A 13,775-nucleotide genomic window follows, 5' to 3' on the forward strand; every position below is an offset into this window, starting at 1 on the left:
GCCAGGACAGCCCTGGGAGGCCCCCGCACCAGGGAGACTGACACTGCAGCCTCGTCTTTGATTTCTCTCTCTTTTTTCCTCCGTGTCTCTTCCTTTCCTCTCCTCTATTTTTCGGTTGAGGGGTAACCACTGGCTAGAGGGGTAAACCGGACACCAGCGGCAGGGTGCAGACTGAATGAGGGAAGGGGGTGCATAGTAAATCTGGCAATATACCTACTCTCCACACCCCGCCCACGGGGGAGGGCTGCTGGTGCCCCTCTATCTGCGTTAACCCAGTAGGACCAGCTCGGGCTTGGCATTGTATCCTGGCTTGGGTAGGGGCTTCTGGCTTCTAGTTGGGACTGTTCACCTGGCTGTGTGCTCCCTCCTATCCCTACCCCAGAGGTCTTTCAGCAAATTAGTGTCTGTGTCCTGATTGCAGCTACGGTTGCTTTTCCCCCTCCAGGCCTAGCCGCTTGGGGCTGCTGGTGTTCACTGTGGGGCGAGCCTGGAAAGATCTGCTGTCGCTCCCTGTCTCACTGTTGTTCAGCCTGGGGTTCTTCGCAGCAGTGCCTTGTCCTCTCTGTCTGTACCCAGATTGCTTGACCTTCCTACCTAGCTTCCCAGACCCCAGCCTTAGGTCAGTTTTGGCCTGCACTCTCTGGCGGAAACCAGATTTCTGCAGCCCTGAACGTGACCTTCCCTCTCGCACTCTGTGCAGTCACCGTGGAATTCAACACTCAGCATTAGGCACTTTCATCCGTCTACCTTCTACCCTTTTTTGTAGGCCACTCAGATATGCCTGATACCTACTAGAAGATTCTCTTTATTTTAAAAACAAACAAGCAAACATCTTAAATCTTGCATAAGTTTTGTGGGATTGGGTTAGCTTTTCTATGGCAGCAAGAGTGCACTTTTCAGGTGAGAGGTGGGGCCATGGTTTTATTTAGTTGCATTTGTTTTTTATTGAACCAATGAAATATTTCATTTTCCTATAGTAAGGGAAAAGTTATGACTGAATTTTTAAAATGCTACCAGACCATAAATGTATGATCTACATACTTTTGAGAGGATCTTCCGGAATCTACATATGTGAGCACATGGGCAGTAGGCCTAATGACATGTAGATTCCCCCCCCCCCCCCCGCCCCCCGTTTTTGAAAACCTCATAAATCAAGAGATTGTCCCACTTCTAAAACAACAAGAACAAGAACAACAAGCACCCCCCCCCCAAAAAAAAAATCCTTCAGACTCTGAAAGCAAGCAAGTGTGCCCCATACTTCTTAGATCTAGTTTATGGCCAAAGGCAGTTAGTAACCAGTATCTAGACAAATACTAGGCCATTAATACCTTGGGCACAGTGACATCCTCTGTCACTTTTCTCATGAAGTACCAACACCCCCTTTCTCTTCTGCTCTCCCACCACATTCCTTTATGTATCATGGTAAAACTAGATAGTCTTTTGTTTATTGTTTATCCTATTTAATGTTCTTAGTTTTTGTTTTGGAAGTAATGAGAAAGAACTTTCTCCTGGTGTATGTGTATATATTTAAATACAAAAGTGTATGAGTTTATTATTAAGGAGCAGGATACACACTCCTATGTTAGTATATTGTGTAACTATAACAGTTAACATTATACTATAAAAAGATAACTGTAAAAATATTAATTAGTAAAGCAGTATCAATCTCTATAAGCTGATTCTATAATGGATTCAGTAACTAAATACCTAGAAGCAATGACATTCAGTAGGAATATTATATTGTCTGTTGGACATTTTTTCCTTAGTAGCAGAAAGCAACGGATATTTTTCTCAGGGAAAAGCACATTTTTAAAATATGATAACATACCTGGCAAATCCTTCTTTTATAAGGCTTTAAAATATATTAATTTAAATACATAAGTGATAAATTTTGGTGGCGTTATTGGGATTTTTTTGGTCTTTCTATTTGACTTTTTAGAAGGAATATTGGGTTATTGGTCTCTGATAAAATTGCTACACATATCCATCTTATACTGAAGAAATTAGTGATGTTTTAAATAATTCTCTTTCAGTTAGCACAATAGGTACTGGAATAAATGAATTTTCTTTTAATAAAGCTTAATATACATTGGCTTTAACCCTTACTTTTAATATTTTCTATACTTTTCAGTTTTGTTCGGTAATATATCTCTAAGTTTGAAACAATTGTTAATGAGAGAATTTATACTTTTTCACTATTTACAGACAGCATTCTCTGAAAGCATAGTATAGCACAACAAAAATTTTGACCTAAGAGCTATTTGTTGAAATATACTTTAGAGGTACATATATATCAATTGATGTTTTTGAAGTCAAGTGAAACATGCCATCACGCTAATGTGTCTTAGAGGACCATATCAGGCACAGACAGGTACTAGAAATGATAAAACACAGATAACATACAGCAAGATGATTTGCAGATGGGACGTATTATCTACTCTCATGAGGTTAGATGGGTCATATTACTGTTTTTTAAAAAATTAATCTAGATTATTTCAGAGTTGTCAAGTTATATAGGTATATGAGATTTAATGAAAACAGATTTTATTATAGCAACTTGATAGAAAAAATGAACAATTTTCATTGCTTTTTAGAGGAGGAAGTGGACTATCTTTATATTTGGATTGCTTCCTGTTTAAGAAATATGGTTCACCCCTATTATTATTTTTTTCCTAATAAGGAAAATAAGGTGTTGACCACTTTCTATCTTCATGGTCACTCCACATTTTCTTTTTTACTGATTATACTCTGAATCTCAACATACTCAAATGAAAAATAAAAGCTGGCATTTCAGTATAGTCTATGAAAAGCAATTTTTATTAGATTTAAGCACATTTTAAATGCATAGCTTATCCTTTCACTTGAGGTTCTTCAACTGTGATTGGAAAACTAATTGTTTTGGTAAGAGTTATATCAGAAACTTTCATCATCCTCTCATTATGTATTCATTATTCGTTATAGGAAAAGTGTTTTTATTTTCCTTATTCTGTGGAAGAGGGTAAAAGCTTTTCAGTGAATTATTTTGTTTACACATTTAGTCAGTGTGGAAATAATTTTAAACTTGTGTTGCGGTTTTTGGTAGAGCTTTTCAAGTTTTGAGTATCCATTGTCATAATCTGGATAAAAATATCTATTGAAAAATGTGGGTGGAGGTTGTAAGATGGACTGTCATTTAAATCTACTACGGACTCTCTCACCTCCAAAAAAGGGTGCTGGTCTGTTTTTCCTCAAATCTGTGGTAGTCTCAAAAAAGGGAACATGAAACCCTAAAACCTCAGAGAATCAGTATCGATTCAATTCTTAACTGCAAATCCTTCCTATCGTTGCTCAAAATATCCAACTTTACACCAATATTAGCCATTCTTTTTATAGTGACACCATGCTTAGTAAAAAACTTCTAAGCACTGAGGTCAGGTGTTGAGATTGGATTCTAGTTTATTTTTTATGAATCAGATAAAGATTTCTGTGCATGAGACCATATGTGAAGATGAGAGAACAAGAAAATTTCCATATCAAAGGCAATATATCTGAGGCTGCATGGTAATTAAAATGCAGTGGTTTGGACTCTGTGCACTAGCACTTAAGCTGAGCATTGCCGGGACCTTGTGCATCATGCAGGCGGTTGCCTCTTGCATACTTCTTGAAATACACTTATAATTTTGTACAAACATTTATGCCAGTCCACACTTTTCTGTGGATAATTTGTATTTCATCCAAACCATTCAAAGTAGAAGTTATTTTTTGAGCTACCCCCTCATTATGGCTTTTGTGCATCAACTATTTTTATGCTAGTTGTTTGTATTTCCTTTTACCAGAATGATGGCTTGTTTATATTCAGAATCGCTTCTTGCTCCTCTAAGACCCCTTGTGTAGCACTCAGATTTTACTATTCACTCACACAAACTTTCATCTTTAGGAAAGATGTGGATTATTTTTTGAGGTTAATTGTAGGTGCTGCAATCTATTATAAACTAATAAACTACATTTAAAAAATAAATTGCCCAGTTATTTCTACTTTATGATGCTAATGTATAGAGGGCGCCAAAAAATGTGTACACATTTTAAGAGAGAAAAAAAACTGTATTAAAATTGTAATACTCACTACATACCGATAACAAAAGATGACTGCCAGTCATGTGGATACATATTTTTGGTACCCCCAGTATTTAGTAATCCCTCCTAACTTGCACAGTGCGTAATATTGGAAAAAATTCCTTTTTAAAATGTTTAAAGATTTCGGAAATGTTCTCCTTTACCTTTTAATGCCATGGAAATGTGTAGTGGCATTCTCTTTCTTATTACTTCAAGTGAAAAACAATTATTTGAAATTACAGAAATCTCATATTTCCCGAAAGAGCTATCTCATTGCTTTTATAGGGAGATGTTTGATTCTATTTGTGAAGACATAGGTTAGCATCTTAGCCTGTTGTTATGTGGGATAGAGTAGTAAGGTAAACAATCTAACACTTGGTAGTTCAGTGTTGTATATATTTTAGAAAATTTTGCATCTTTAGTAGCTGGCTTGAATTTGCTGCTCTGTAATTTTCTAGATTTTCTATTTCCATATTTGTACTCTATCTGTGAACATTCTGCTTTGGCACACGTGACAAGGAATTCACTGGTATATTTTCTTTACCAAGCTCTCCTGGTCTATAAAGCCTTTTAAAGATTTCTCTGGGTTGAAGCACCAGGCATTGAAGAAGTCTAATGTGATATTATGGAATCCTTTAAGAGTTTTTGTGTTTTTAAACTGTTTTGGATCAAAATTACTTAAGTATATTGATTTGATGCTTTTCAACGATGATATCCATTTAATAAATATAAGGTAAATTCAAAATACATCATATGATGTGCATATTAACGTCTATGTAAATATTCTATATTCTTCTTTGATCTCTTTATTCTCTGAAAATCTCACAAGATAGCCCTTGAAATGATCTATTACCCTTGCTACCTTTAAAAATTTGTTGTTTCTGGTCACTTTAAAGAGACTAATTGAATTATCCATCTTTAATATATCCATTCAAATGGATAAAGGGACTTTAGTGTTATTTGTGATTTTGACTTCACTGAGCACAATCTGTTTCTTTGAAAAGTAGTTATTTAAAGTCAGACAAAGGAAATTAAAGATACTTTGCTTTTTACAACTACGCAAGCACAATATATGGAAAAAAGGAAATGCAACAGATTTTATTTTTAAATGACAAGCATCGGTTTCAAATGGAACTCATTTTGAGGCATGTTTGCCAATGTTTCCTTTTATGCTTTATATACAGCTCATTGGGTAAGTGATTGAGCACTTACTAAGTTCTAGGCACCCTGAAGTGCATTTCTGAAGCCACAAATCTTTACCTTTTAAGAATTTTCTATTGAAGATTTTAATATTTGGTAGGTGGGGCAATTTAGGCACAGTTGTCATGGTGCTAAGCAGGTCATTGATAGAACTGGAGAAAAATGCTCCTAGGAGAGAATTGTTCTTTCTTGAGAAAGAATAGCAAGGGGCAGGAATATTGTTATTTTCTTAGGAATAATCTACAATTATCTCCATGAACCTTCTATGTAGGAGAAATCAGCCGCCCCATCTACCGCCAGTATAGCCATAGTGTAATCCCTAACTGTCCATTTCTTCATCTCTAAAATGGGAGTAATAATATCTACATCATAGGGTTATTGTGAGGATTACATGAGATAAATGAATGTAAAGCACTAAGTTCAGAGCTTGGTATAACATTAATATTTAATACATGTTATTTATTACTGTTGAAGTGGTACTATACTTAGAATTATAAAAACCTGGCTTGCGATTTCAGCTTCACTATATACTTGCTGTGTAATCTTTGGCAAGTTACATAATCTGTTTCTTTTCCTCTTGCCTGAAATACAGACAGCAATACATGTTCCTTCCTTTCTTTCCTGGAAAGGAGAATTCATTAGTATCCTGGCAGACTTGGGGTAGAGTAGTGACTAAATGTAGGGTTTGGATGTCCAGCTCTCAAATTTGAGAAAATTCAATTGTAAGGACTAGAAGAGATTTTGAAAGGTCATTTCATCTGTCATCCTCCATCCTCCAAGGGTGTATTGGTGACCCTTTACCCATTCTAATCAGTTAAGAAGCTCTTTATTTTTAAAGCCTGCAAAGAGGAGTTTTATAATCTTTGGTTATGTGTTTCAATGATTAACACTAGGAAGTTCTTTATATCCAATATACACATCTTAATCTGCGTTCGCTTGCTTTTATTTTAAGAAAAAAAATGAAAACATATATTCTTCATTTGAATGATAGACCTGCATGTGAAAAAAACCAAAATCAAACTTTCAATTTTTACTTCTTGAATATTTCCTTTGAAATCTTATTTCCTAAATTACTTTTGTGACCTTAAAAGGTTGTGTCATCTCTTCAAGTCTTAATTTTCTAATTTTCTAAAGTGGGAGTTGTGATAGAATTTGTCAGATAGGGTTATTGGGCAGATTAAGTTTGAAGATGCTGTATGTAGAACTGTGCAGAACAGTTCTGGACAACTGCGCTAGGATTAATTGACAATAGTTATGTGATCAGTAGTAGAACCCTGGCATGAAAAGGGCCCTTAATTCTCTTATGTTTTATGAAACTCAGTTTTCAAAGTGCTTTCATATTCATTGTCTCATTCAATAAAAAGTAGGCAGAGTAGATAACCTTACCAGTCATACTGTCTAACTCCCTACTTCATATAAATAAATGTTTTAGTTGGGTTTTGCTTCAGGATATTATTCACTACAAACAAAGCTTGTATGTCATAAATTAAGGCTGGCTTTTCTGGCCCTCTTTTTTTCCAGTCTCTTCTATATCATGTCAATGTTCATTTATTTTATCTTTATACTTATTTCCAGAGCCAAACCAATGCTGCATTTCCCATATACCAATGTAAATGAACAATACCACACTGATCAGAAGTGTTAAATGTCAGTTATATATGTCTTTGATTAATAAAAATTAGAAAATATTTAACTATTACATAGTACGTGTGGCTAGTTGATAGGCAACAATCTTTCAAATTATGGGCTTTGTGAGGAAGGATTAATGAAAGGATCCTTGGTGGGGAAAAAGTGGAAACGACTTGATTACAAGATTTCAAAAATGGCAATACATAGTCCTAGTGAGGACATATGAATATGGATAATTTGATGCAGTGTTTCAGTTGCTACAATGAAGATATATGTATATATAAGAGCAGAAGTACATGTACCAAGGAAAGCTTCTGGTAGCACGTGTAGCACATGGCTTTTGAGCTGTGACTTAAAGGATGATTAGGAATAGGCTGTTTCAGGTAACATCCCGAAAAGCATTGGACATGGGGGAAACATTTGATAGTACTATTGGCTATTCTGTACGTCTGACATTTAAATGTCTCATATTTGTGTTTTTGTGAGACAAATATAGATAGCTAAAAAGGCCATGTCTCTCATTAATGTGATATAGCCATCGGTTGGCAGCTTAACCACTGCACTTCTTTTTCTTAGCTCAGTTTTGTGGTCAGGGGCATTGTTAGTACATTTTAAGGTCCAGGGGAATTTTTCAAATTATTGCTTTCCTTCAAATATATCAATTAAGTATGAAAATTAAAATAAGTGGCTTATTAGTATATGAACCGATGATCAAAGCTGTGAGTTAATAAAATCTTGTATCTTGCACTGTACAGAACTTTGTTTTTCTGTGAACTGGCAAGCACGGTCTTAGAGAAAGGGCAATATCTGGAAATTTTTAGATCTGGGTGTTATTTCTGAGTTTCCCTTATTTGTTGCAGGTCTTTAGGTACCTTACATTTATAATTAAGTTTTTCCAATTGTAAAATTGGCATGTTCTATAACTTCTTTTTTACTGAGGTATAATATGAAAATGAATTAACCTTCAGACTATTTCAAATTTTTGGAAGAAATACAGATTATTATTATACAATGATGATGATGAAACAGAAACAGTAGCAGAAGCAGTTGTAGCAACAACAACCCCTCTCTAGTTAACTTTCAAAAGAGAGACGCTAAATCCATCCTGTTTTAGTTTTGTAACCTGGAATTTCATGTTTTCTAATAACTTTTTGAGGGCTTTTTCCTCTGAGCTCACGAGCCTTCTTTTCTGTTTTTGGTTTGAAAGTTTTCTGGTGTTTAATAACTTGTTTCTCCAAATTAAACACACCTATTGAAATTTTGCAGCTTATGTGACTTTGACATAATCACTTTCTGAAAAGGGCTTGATGGTGACATAGGCTGGAGAAGTTTCGGCCCCAGTTTCCAATGGCCTTAACCTATTGTTTCCCTTACCACTGCTTTGGCGTGCTGGGGACTTGCAGGGTTGATAATGCCATGAAAAATATGATGAAATCCCTCCAGAGCCCAAAGAAAGGCTCTGAAGCTGAGTAAAAGGAGAGAAACAAGATGTGAAAGTTCTAAAAATTAGTTTAAAAACACCCCCTTAGTCATATTAAATTAGTTCTGATGCTTTAAAGAGTATTTTCCTTTAGGACTTTCCGTTGAGTTATTTAATAAGAAGCAAAAACCCAAGAAAAAAAAATTGAAATAATATAGCAACCGGACAAAGTTTGACTGGCTTGGAACACAGCACATTAGTTAACTGACTCTCAGGAACGTTCTTCACTCTTGAGTCTGAAGATCCAAATACACACTGGAGAAAAATTGGACTATTTTAAAATTTCTTAGCTGTAATTTTTCCCACTGTAAAGATGCATGTTTAGAATAGATATATTGAGGTTTTAAAAAAATTTTTAATCTCGGAACAACTAAGCTGCATATTATATTTAATTTTTATTTTTAATACAATATTTTAAGGCATTTTAAAAAGAAATTTTCAGTTTTTCTGAGGTTAGACCCTTTAAACTTTTACAGACATTTTCAGAGAATGCTTCCATTTGTACTTTTTGTGTAGGTATGTTACAGGGTAGAGTCATGTATGAATAGTTACGTGTTTTTAATTGTGTAGCATTTTGTAACAAGCTTATTTTCTCTGAGACAAATATATATATAAATATGCCAATTTAAATTGGGACTAGTGAATTTAGGGACTCTTAATCCTCCTGCGTGGTGGGGAGAGAATGAAAAATAGCTCAGCTTTTAATTATGACACCTTCAGACCTTTTCTTAAAGCACTCACCATAAACAGCCATATCTCAGTCGTGAAGTTTTGTGTTTAATTTCTTCTTTATGTCCACATGGAACACTCATTAATGCTATCAGGAGGTATGTGAGTGAAATGCATGGGGAATTATACCCCTTCATATTGTATGCTAATTTTTTTCTTTTGAATTTTGTTAGCATCACTTTCACATCTTTGGGTTATTCTGTCCTTTGTTTTTGATCTGTCCGTGCACTAGTTTCTGTTATTAAAATGCCAATCAAATAGGGCATTTGTGCCAATTATCCTTTAAATTTAATGGGGCTATGGTTATATAGTCTTCAGTTTTAGTAAGAGGGGCATTAAATTATTTGGTCATCCTAAATTGTCTCAAATTTGTCTCAAATGAAGCCTCCATTTAGTTAAATAAGTATATTGCTAATATTGCTAATGCGTCTTAAAATTAAATATATTTGATTATTAACAAAATATTTGTTTGAAAAGTATCACATAGTAGCACTAGTTGGTATCCTCCCTGCTTGATTGGGGTAAATGTAGCATTTACAGTAGCTGAGGTGAAAGGAACAGAATTTAAGATGTTTAAGGAGAGAGAGAAAGAGATCTTAGATGGTTTGGATAGCCTATGGGCGACTGGAAAGTATGATTGGTAAGGGTGAGGTTGGAAGAATTCCTCTGGCAGGATAATTTTAAGGCTTATTTGGGAGAACTTCTCATTATAATAGAGTAGTGGTCTGCAAACATTTTGGATAGAGCACACCATCAGTAAAACGTTTATGAACATATGTCCTAATACATGTGCATGTTTATTTGAAATTATAGTAGTCACCCCTTATCCATGGAAGATATGTTCTAAGACCTCCCGTGGATGCCAGAAACTGTAGATAGTATTAACCCCCATATACGTACTATGTAACCCATATACTTGTATACTATGTTTTTCCCTATGTGTACATACCTGTGATAAAGTTTAATTTATAAATTAGACACAGTAAGAGATTAACAATAACTAATAATTACTGTATTTGAATAGAACAGTTATAACAATATTCTGTAATAAATTATGTGAATGTGGCATTGATTAGTAACATAAGGGGTACTTGAACACAAGCACTGTGATTTTATAACTGACACCCCTATTAAGCGACTAACGGGCAAGTAGCATATACAGCGTGGATATGTGGACAAATGGATGATTCATGTCCAGGGTGGGACTGAGTGGGATGGCATGAGATTTCATCATGCTACTCAGAATGGTGTGCAATTTAAAACTTTTGAATTGTTTATTTCTGGGATTTTCCATTTAATATTTTTGGACCATGGTTGACAGCAGGTAACCAAAACTATGGAAAGTGAAACTGCAGCTATGGGGGACTACTGTATATATATGTACTATTGTGCTAATATACGCTATAAAAACATTCATAAGTAGATAGTAAAAGAAAGAGGTATAGATAAAATAAGCAATTTTTAAAAACTAACCGTGGTTCCCCCAAACCCTATAATTTAATATGCTTGTTATTTTTAACAGTCCTAATTTAACGCTTTGTGAGGAAGTGATTTAAAAGTTTGGTTCCAAGTTCAGTTTACTTTGTTACGTGGTTTTAATGCTGCCACATCTGAAAAATGATACCTCAGAAAAGAAAAATAGATCTAAATGGAAGAAGTACATCATTGTCTGCACTTATTAAATTGTTATACTAATTTATTAATCCAATACACAAAACATGCAAAAAAGATTTGTTATAATTTGGCTAATAAACCTCTATCTAACCTGATGGCAATCAGTTGTTTTTGCCAATGAGGTTGAAGATATAGCATTTTCATATTTTTAATAAATGGGCTCAAAATTTACTGAAACTCTGGAAAATTATTAAACAGGTTAGAATATTTTGCTGCCAATTTTTAAATTGAAAACAGATGAGAGTTTTTGTAGGTGATAGACATAGAATTTTTGGTAACAAAATGACACTACGATAGAATCATTTCCAAACATGTTTTCAAAATACTTTTTCATAGCATGAATCTGTTTTGGAAAGCATTTATTTTCTCATTTGATAAAATATTACCTTTACCTTGAAGATACAGATTATGTTTGTTTGATGCTATGTATGCATTCTATCTATCTATCTATCTATCTATCTATCTATCTATCTATCTATCTATCTATCTATCTATCTATCTAATCTAATCTATCATCTGTCTGTCTGTCTGTCTATCTATCTGTCTATCTATCTGTCTACTTATCTGTCTACCTATCTACCTATCTACCTAATCTAGCTACTTGGTAACACACACGCACAGCACCTTGTCATCACATAAAAGGTCAACACATTTGGTACACTAGTTTTTAAGTTCCTTATCTGAAGTTTGGAAACATTGCCATGAGATAAGCAGTGGAACCTCTGTGTGGTGCAAACAGTTCTCATGGTTACTCCCCATCTCATTTCAAAGCGTTGTAAAGATTTTACTACGTTTTACAGGTCTATTTTTAAAAGTAATTGCATCATAATGAAGCACTTGGCTTCAAAACATTGTGTCACAACCGCCAGGCTATGAACGATGTAGTGCGTGAAGGCCACGGTGCTGTCTCTGTAATCTTATCCCTGTTTTGTTTCCTTCAGTCTAGCTAAAGCAACCACTTCACCAGTGGTTACACTTTGTCAGTTTTCCCTAAAAGTTACTTTTACTTAAAAAAGTGACACTGTTGAGATTATATTTTCTTTGGTACATATTTTAGTGGCTCACTCAGAAGTAACACTTTGCCTTTTTAAATATCACAAGCTGAGGCATGTGAAAAAAATGTACATTTATTTATCTGAGAAACAAGCATCCTACTTAAGTCTCTTTTTCAAATCTCCAGCCATGTTTTTTTCTATGCAATTTCCAACATTGCTTGTGGCAGTACTCATTGCACAAACCCAGAGCACATCATTTGCATTGCATTTTAGGTAAATGGTTACCCAGAGTCGTGCATGCGGCCGCTCTGATGGTTGTAGCAAGGGGATATATTTACATTTCTTGCCATATTGTTTTCTGTTTATTATTTTAGCCATATTTATAGCAACAGGAAGAACTGCTTTTCTAATAGCATATAACTTTTTGTCTTTTGTAGTTAAGGAACTTCCAAAGAGGTTTCTAAACATTTAACATTACATTTGGTGAAATTCTGTAAAATACTGGATTGAGAATAATATGATTTTAAACACTGGAAAAATTGCAGCAATTGCAAAAATATATATTTATATGCTTAGTTTTCAAATGTCTTACAGATTATAATGGTTTTATATTCTTATTATTTAACATCTCAAAGTAAAATAAGGTTAGTGATACTAGATATAAATATATATCTCAAGTCATTTTCTTGGTAAGTGAAAAATAATCTTGCTCTATTTCTTGTCGATCATTGTTTGTATTCTGTAATGTGGTCACTGAAGGGCTACTCCTATAGTGCAAGTGTTTACTTGGTTACAGTATTATTGTCACTAAGGCCTATATTATTATATTATCCTCAGACTGTGGTCTCTTTGGAAGGATCTTTTTAAACCACTGAGCATTTGTTCAGGGTTAATTTAGTTTAAAACTAGATAATATTATCTATACTCAGTCTCCTCTCTTTTCTCTGGAACAAGATGAGACACGGTAATATTTCACATATGGACCCAGAGTGTTAATCTGTATTTAAATTTAAGTAAGGATTAGTTTTTCTTACTTTTAAAATAAATAAATATACGCAAGTATATTTACATAGTGTACTCCTAGGAGGTGTGAACCCACTTTGGAGACCTCAGGAATATAAAAGTAAATGGGAACGCGAGGTGAGTCAAGGGAAAGAAGCATAGTTTCCAGAGAACACTCTCCTGGAGCAGGATCCCTCTGAAGAATGTAGCCAGTCCCTGAAAATCTGAGACAGGCAGTGGGGCTACAGGTTAATCAGTGTTGGGGTTGAAAAAAACCAGTAGTATGGCATTTTTATAGGGCTCTGATATGAGAGAGGCAGCAGATGTAAGCCATCTTTTATTCTGTAAGACAAACCAATTTGAGTCATTTGTTGGCATGAATGGGTCAGTGAGCTTCCATAGTTAGGTGTGTTTATCATGTTGCAGGAGGAGGAATCAAGTGGAGGATCCCTGGTCCCCTGAATGCCTGGGGCTCTTTGTCACTTCTGTACTCAGTCTTCCTTGGATTTAGAGATAATCAGAGCAGAAGCTGGGACACCTTCTGAGGCCGCAATGAGGGAGGGCTGTATGTTACCATCGTCCTCAGCACTCTCTTCTTTTCTCCCTTTCCCCCTTTTTCTCTGATTCAATATACTTATTGAGCAGTGTGGTGTACTACTAGCAAGAGCCCAGTTTGGAAGCTTCAGCTCTGCCAATAAACTTCGGGTGACTTTGGCTAAGTCACTTCTTTCTAGGAATTAGTTTCTTCACTGGTAGAATGGGAACGTTGAGGATCTGCATAGAGTTTCAGCTCTGACATGCTGTTTAGACCCTTCTGGGATCAGGCTCTGTGCTGCCTCTTTCTACAGAACTTTCAATGAAGGTCCCTGTTCTGTATATCACCCTCACAGCACCATGTCCACTCTGCCTTATAGAGAGACAAGTGGCTAGAAATTTCTTTTAAGAAATGAATTTATGCCGGTGACTCATGAGCA

The 13,775-nt window shown here is 35.2% G+C and overlaps 1 protein-coding gene across 3 annotated transcripts in view; it reads left to right on the top strand.

Annotated features, from left to right (window-relative positions):
• The window catches only part of SOX6 (SRY-box transcription factor 6), a 588,685-nt gene that overhangs the window by 3,558 nt on the left and 571,352 nt on the right, over positions 1–13,775 (top strand). The window lies entirely within an intron of this gene.

This window comes from Rhinolophus hipposideros (genome assembly GCF_964194185.1).
Source record: "Rhinolophus hipposideros genome assembly, chromosome: 10".
Classification (NCBI taxonomy): Eukaryota; Metazoa; Chordata; class Mammalia; order Chiroptera; family Rhinolophidae; genus Rhinolophus; species Rhinolophus hipposideros.